The sequence below is a fragment of the Cherax quadricarinatus genome, chromosome 87, assembly GCF_038502225.1.
Source record: "Cherax quadricarinatus isolate ZL_2023a chromosome 87, ASM3850222v1, whole genome shotgun sequence".
Taxonomy (NCBI): Eukaryota; Metazoa; Arthropoda; class Malacostraca; order Decapoda; family Parastacidae; genus Cherax; species Cherax quadricarinatus.
In genome coordinates this window covers 9,839,455-9,846,954 of record NC_091378.1, presented here as the reverse complement: position 1 = coordinate 9,846,954, position 7,500 = coordinate 9,839,455, and positions in this window count along the sequence as shown.

The window sequence follows — 7,500 nt, the reverse complement described above, 5'->3', positions numbered from 1 at the left end:
AGTGAAGAGGCGGGACCAGGAGCTCGGACTCAACCCCTGCAACCTCAACTAGGTGAGTACAACTAGGTGAGTACACACACACACACACACACACGTGACGAGGTGTCAGAGTGGGCGCATGTGACAAGCGGGGTTCCACAGGGGTCAGTCCTAGGACCTGTGCTGTTCTTGGTATATGTGAACGACATAACGGAAGGGATAGACTCAGAAGTGTCCTTGTTTACAGGTGATGTGAAGTTAATGAGAAGAATCAAATCGGATGAGGATCAGACAGGACTACAAAGAGACCTGGACAGGCTACAAGCCTGGTCCAGCAACTGGCTCCTTGAGTTTAACCCTGCCAAATGCAAAGTCATGAAGATTGGGGAAGGGCAAAGAAGACAGCAGACACAATATAGTTTAGATGGCCAAAGACTGCAAACCTCACTCAAGGAAAAAGATCTGGGGGTGAGTACACTCACACACACACACACACACACACACACACACACACACACACACACACACACACACACACACACACACACACACACACACACACACACTATGTAGCAACAAAATGCAAGGAGGCAGAGGAAAGGTTTGTTCCCAAGGGAAACAGAAATAATGGGAAGAACAGAACGAGTCCTTGGTTCACCCAAAGGTGTAGGGAGGCAAAAACTAGGTGTACTAGAGAATGGAAAAGGTACAGAAGACACAGAACTCAGGAAAATAAAGAAATCAGCCGAAGAGCCAGAAACGAATATGCACAGATAAGAAGGGAGGCTCAGAGACAATATGAAAATGACATAGCATCAAAAGTAAAGACTGACCCGAAGCTGTTGTACAGCCACATCAGGAGGAAAACAACAGTCAAGGACCAGGTAATCAGACTGAGGAAGGGTGATGGGGAATTCACAAGAAACGACCGAGAGGTATGTCAGGAGCTCAACACAAGATTTAAAGAGGTATTTACAGTGGAAACCAGTAGGACTCCAAGAAATCAGAACAGGGGGGCACACCAGCAAGTGCTGGATGAGGTACATATAACCAAGGAGGAGGTGAAGAAGCTGCTATGCGAACTTGACACCTCAAAGGCGGTGGGACCAGACAACATCTCTCCATGGGTCCTTAAAGAGGGAGCAGAGATATTGTGTGAGCCATTAACAAAGATCTTCAACACATCATTTGAAACTGGGCAACTCCCTGAGGTATGGAAAATGGCAAATGTAGTCCCAATTTTTAAAAAGGGAGACAGACATGAGGCACTAAACTACAGACCTGTATCTCTAACGTGTATAGTATGCAAGGTCATGGAGAAGATCATCAGGAGGAGAGTGGTGGGGCACCTGGAAAGAAACAAGTGTATAATTGACAACCAGCACGGCTTCAGGGAAGGAAAATCCTGTGTCACAAACCTACTAGAGTTTTATGACAAGGTGACAGAAGTAAGACAAGAGAGAGAAGGGTGGATCGACTGCGTATTTTTGGACTGCAAGAAGGCTTTCGACACAGTTCCTCACAAGAGGTTACTGCAAAAGCTAGAGGATCAGGCACACATAACCGGAAAGGCACTGCAATGGATCAGAGAATATCTGACAGGGAGGAAACAACGAGTCATGGTACGCGACGAGGTGTCAGAGTGGGCGCCTGTGACAAGCGGGGTTCCACAGGGGTCAGTCCTAGGACCTGTGCTGTTCTTGGTATACGTGAACGACATAACGGAAGGGATAGACTCAGAAGTGTCCTTGTTTGCAAACGATGTGAAGTTAATGAGAAGAATCGAATCGGACGAGGATCAGGCAGGACTACAAAGAGATCTGGACAGGCTACAAGCCTGGTCCAGCAACTGGCTCCTTGAATTTAACCCTGCCAAATGCAAAGTCATGAAGATTGGGGAAGGGCAAAGAAGACCGCAGACACAATATAGTTTAGATTGCCAAAGACTGCAAACCTCACTCAAGGAAAAAGATCTGGGGGTGAGTATAACACCGAGCATATCTCCTGAGGCGCACATCAATCAGATAACTGCTGCCTGGCACCTGGCAAACCTACGGATAGCGATCCGATACCTCAGTAAGGATTCGTTTAAGACTCTGTACACCATCTACGTCAGGCCCATACTGGAGTATGCAGCACCAGTTTGGAATCCGCACCTAGTCAAGCACGTCAAGAAATTAGAGAAAGTGCAAAGGTTTGCAACAAGACTAGTCCCAGAGCTACGGGGATTGTCCTATGAAGAAAGGTTGAGGGAAATCGGCCTGACGACACTGGAGGCCAGGAGGGTCAGGGGAGACATGATAACGACATATAAAATACTGCGCGGAATAGACGAGGTGGACAAAGACGGGATGTTCCAGAGATGGGACACAGACACAAGAGGTCACAATTGGAAGTTGAAGACTCAGATGAATCAAAGGGATGTTAGGAAGTATTTCTTCAGTCATAGAGTAGTCAGGCCATGGAATAGCCTAGAAAGTGATGTGGTGGAGGCAGGAACCATACATAGTTTTAAGGCGAGGTATGATAGAGCTCATGGGGCAGGGAGAGAGAGGACCTAGTAGCAATCAGCGAAGAGGCGGGGCCAGGAGCTGTGACTCGACCCCTGCAACCACAAATAGGTGAGTACAAATAGGTGAGTATACACACACACACACACACACACACACACACACACACACACACACACACACCACACAAACACCACACAAACCACACACACACACACACACACACACACACACACACACACACACACACACACGCACACACACACACACACACACCACACAAACACCACACAAACCACACACACACACACACACACACACACACACACACATACACACACACACACACACACACACACACACACACACACACACACACACACACACACACACACACACACCACACAAACACCACACAAACCACACACACACACACACACACACACACACACACACACACACACACACACACACACACAATCATCATCAAAGGTCACCACCACTTTACCCACTAACGAGTAATGCTACTAACCAGCCCCACTAATTGGCTGCTCTCTAATAAACTGACTCCCTATCCTGGCACACAGTTTGGCTTTTTAAGCACTGTGAAGCTGTCATTTCTAGAGTACATGAACAGGACAAGTACTGTCAATATTGTCGCGGGCACCATTAGTACTGTCCCGGTATACAATGATACTAGAAGAATATTTCTGCCCCGGTATACAATGATACTAGAAGAATATTTCTGCCCCGGTATACAATGATACTAGAAGAATATTTCTGCCCCGGTATACAATGATACTAGAAGAATATTTCTGCCCCGGTATACAATGATACTAGAAGAATATTTCTGCTCCGGTATACAATGATACTAGAAGAATATTTCTGCCCCGGTATACAATGATACTAGAAGAATATTTCTGCCCCGGTATACAATGATACTAGAAGAATATTTCTGCCCCGGTATACAATGATACTAGAAGAATATTTCTGCCCCGGTATACAATGATACTAGAAGAATATTTCTGCCCCGGTATACAATGATACTAGAAGAATATTTCTGCCCCGGTATACAATGATACTAGAAGAATATTTCTTGGTACTAGGAAATTATTGAGCATAAAATGGCACAATACTGCGAATGGACCAATACACAGGAGACTGAAATATAATGGTCCAAGCTGGACCGAAACATGGTCATACGTTTCAGTTTTCTACGTGTGTAGGACATTGTATATTACAATTAGAAATTCTATGCAGTGAAGAAGCAAGATACATTAAATATACACAATGTACATTTTAAAAGATACACTAGCAAACATTAGAACATATTAGTAAGCGTTTCGGTCCTGGACCTTGATTACTTCTGTAAGTGATTGAAGTCTCAGGACCGTAACGTTTTGTTATAAATGAGTTGTAGCCTTTGCTCACGTGTCTTATTAAGTTAATTTGTCGGCGTCAGTTACTAAGATTTATACAATAATATACATTGTAACTAGGACAATAAACATTGGAACTAGGACAATAAACATTATAAATAGGACAATAAATATTAGAACTAGGACAATAAACAGTGGAACTAGAACAATAAACATTGGAACTAGGACAACAAACGTTGGAACTACCAATTTCTCAAGACCAACAGGAGGTTGGAGGAGTGCGTAAACCAAAGGACTTCTTGGGTACATTTAGCGGGAGGTTTAAGATGAAGGAACCTTAAGCAAAATTGGTTATAACATCGAGATGAGTAGAAAATTATATATAACTAAAAATCTCTCCTTGCCGAAGGTGGCCAGGGAAGCCATAATTTTCTGGTTCGACGGTGGAGTGCATGGTATAACAGCAGCAGCAGTAACAGCAGCAACAGGAGCAACAGCAGCAGTAGCAGCAGCAACCGCAGTAACAGCAACATTAGCAGCAACAACAACCTGTTGCTGAAGACCTGTTTGTGTGTACTCTGTGAATCTGTACCAGGATGCCCTCTCTTGAGCAACTTTACCAGCAGCTGAGAGAAGAGCTCAGAGTTGCTAAGATGGAGATACGGCGATTAACGGAGGAGAACAGGAGGATACGTAGTAATCCTTCTGTTGTGAGTCCCCAGGTTAAGAGGGGAGCATGGTCAGTGGCCGGGCAACATGGAACCAAGCTGAAGATCAAGAAAACGGTTGGAGAGGCAGAAACAACGAGAAACCAGAAGACTACCGTGGAAACTTCCAACCCATTCTCGGTGCTACCTGACGAATGTGAGTGTTCTACTGGGAATGCCACAACGAGCACCAAAGAAGCATTGGCAGACGTGAGTAAGACATCCCTAGAAACCCCAACGAAGACCATCGAGAACGTCTTGACGAATTCTACAAGTGGTGTAATGCTACCTGGCGAATGTGAGTCGACTACTCGGAGCATCACGACGGACGACGCCAAGGAAGGTAAAAACATTGTTATTGTTGGGGATAGCCAGATTAGGTACATGGATAGGGCATTCTGCTTGAGAGAGTGTTTTCCGGGGGCTGGGATGATGGATATTGTTAGTCGTCTGGATGACATCATGAGAGGTAATGGGAGCAATCCTATTATCTGTCTCAGTGCTGGAGGCAACGATGTTGGCAGACGTAGGAGTGAGGACCTGATTAGCAGGTATAGGTCAGCAATAGAGATAATTAGGAGGAAGGGTGGGAAACCTGTCATATGTGGCATTTTGCCAAGGAGAGGAGTTGGAAATGAATAGTTGTCCAGAGCAATTGGTGTCAATTGCTGGCTGGACAAATACTGTAAGGAAAATGCGGTAACATTCATTGACAACTGGGACCTCTTCTATGGCAGAAATGACATGTATGCCAGGGATGGGGTTCACTTATCTAGGTGTGGGGTGGGAGCACTGGCCAACGCAGTGGAGGGAGCTGTTAGGTCTTTAAACTAGGAATAGTTAGTGGTATGGGTTTTGGCGGGAAAACTGTGAAGTCGCAGGGTAGTAATATGAGTACTAGGAGAACTAGTAATAGGCAAAATGAGGTGGATATTGGAAAGCCAGTGGCACTATTTGACAAGGACAGTAATAGGTTTAGTGGAATAACAAAAAGGAGCAGGAAGGGTAAAGAGAGAGGAGGGTCATTAAATATTTATTACACAAATAGTCGCAGTGTTATGAATAAGATGGACGAGTTGAGACTAGTTGCTAGTGCAGGTAACATTGATGTATTTGCCATTACTGAGACGTGGTTTAATTCAAAAAGTCGGGACATGCCTGCAGAATGTCACATTCAGGTTTTTAAATTGTTCCAAGTAGATAGAAGTATCGGGAAGGGGGGTGGGGTGGCATTGTATGTCCGAGATCGCTTGAACTGTTGCATAAAAACGGGTATTAAGTCTGAAGTAACACATACAGAGTCTGTTTGGATAGAATTTTCAGAGGGGCATGAAAAGTTAATTTTAGGTGTGATATACCGTCCCCCAAATTTAGATAGGGACCCAGGGAGACTACTATGGGAGGAAATTGTTAGGGCCACAAGGCACGATAATGTAGTAATTCTAGGAGACTTTAACTTTAGTCATATTGATTGGAATTTCTTGACTGGGAATTTAGAATCATACGATTTCTTAGAAGTAGTTCAGGATTGTTTTTTGAAGCAGTTTGTGACAGAACCTACAAGGGGTAATAACCTGCTTGACTTAGTTCTGGCAAACAATGAATCCCTTGTTAATAATTTTGAAGTTTCAGAGGAACTGGGTGCTAGCGACCACAAATCAATTACATTTAGAATTGAATGGAAGTATGATAGTAGGGATAACTCAGTAACAGTCCCAGATTTTCGCTTAGCAGATTACGATGGGCTTAGAGAACACTTATCATCTGTTCACTGGGGTAACGAAGAGAGCTATCAATATGACAGTTTTCTGAACACAATACATGCTGCTCAAAGAACGTTTATCCCTTATAAGGAAATTAGATCAAATAGAAATGACCCAAAATGGATGAATAATAGGCTGAAATATCTACTAGGGTATAAGAAAGGAATTTATAGGCGTATCAAAAGAGGCGAGGGTCATCTTATGAATCAGTATATTGACATTAAGAGGGACATTAAAAAGGGGATAAGAAAAGCTAAACGGGACTATGAAATTAAAGTTGCTAGGGATTCTAAAACTGACCCAAAAAGTTTTTTCCAGGTCTATAGAACAAAAGTCAGAGATAAGATAGGTCCCCTTAAAAATAACTATGGGCATCTTACTGACAAAGAGAATGAAATGTGCTCGATTTTAAATAATTATTTTCTCTCGGTTTTTACACAGGAAGACACTAATAATATTCCGGTAATTAATTTTTATAGTGGATCAGAAGAAGATAAATTATGTAACATCACAGTCACTAGTGAAATGGTTGTGAAGGAGATAGACCGACTGAAGCAAAATAAGTCACCGGGTCCTGATGACGTTTTTTCAAGGGTTCTAAAGGAATGCAAAATGGAAGTCTGTGAACCATTAACTAATATTTTTAATTTATCTCTTCAAACAGGTGTAGTGTCTGATATGTGGAAGATGGCTAATGTAATTCCTATTTTTAAAACAGGGGACAAGTCGTTACCGTCAAATTACCGCCCAATAAGCCTGACCTCAATTGTAGGCAAATTACTAGAGTCAATTATAGCTGAGATTATAAGAAGCCATCTCGATAAGCATAGCTTCATTAATGATACTCAGCATGGATTCACAAGAGGCCGGTCTTGTCTAACTAATTTATTAACTTTCTTCAGTAAAGCTTTTGAGGCTGTTGACCACGATAAAGAATTTGATATTATTTACTTAGATTTTAGAGTTCCGCACCAAAGACTGTTGAAGAAAGTAGCAGCTCATGGCATTGGGGGAAGGGTGCTCTCGTGGATCGAATCATGGCTCACAGACAGGAAGCAGAGAGTGTCCATAAATGGGGTTAAATCCGAGTGGGGATCAGTAACAAGTGGCGTTCCACAGGGATCAGTCTTGGGCCCGTTGTTGTTTATAATATATATCAATG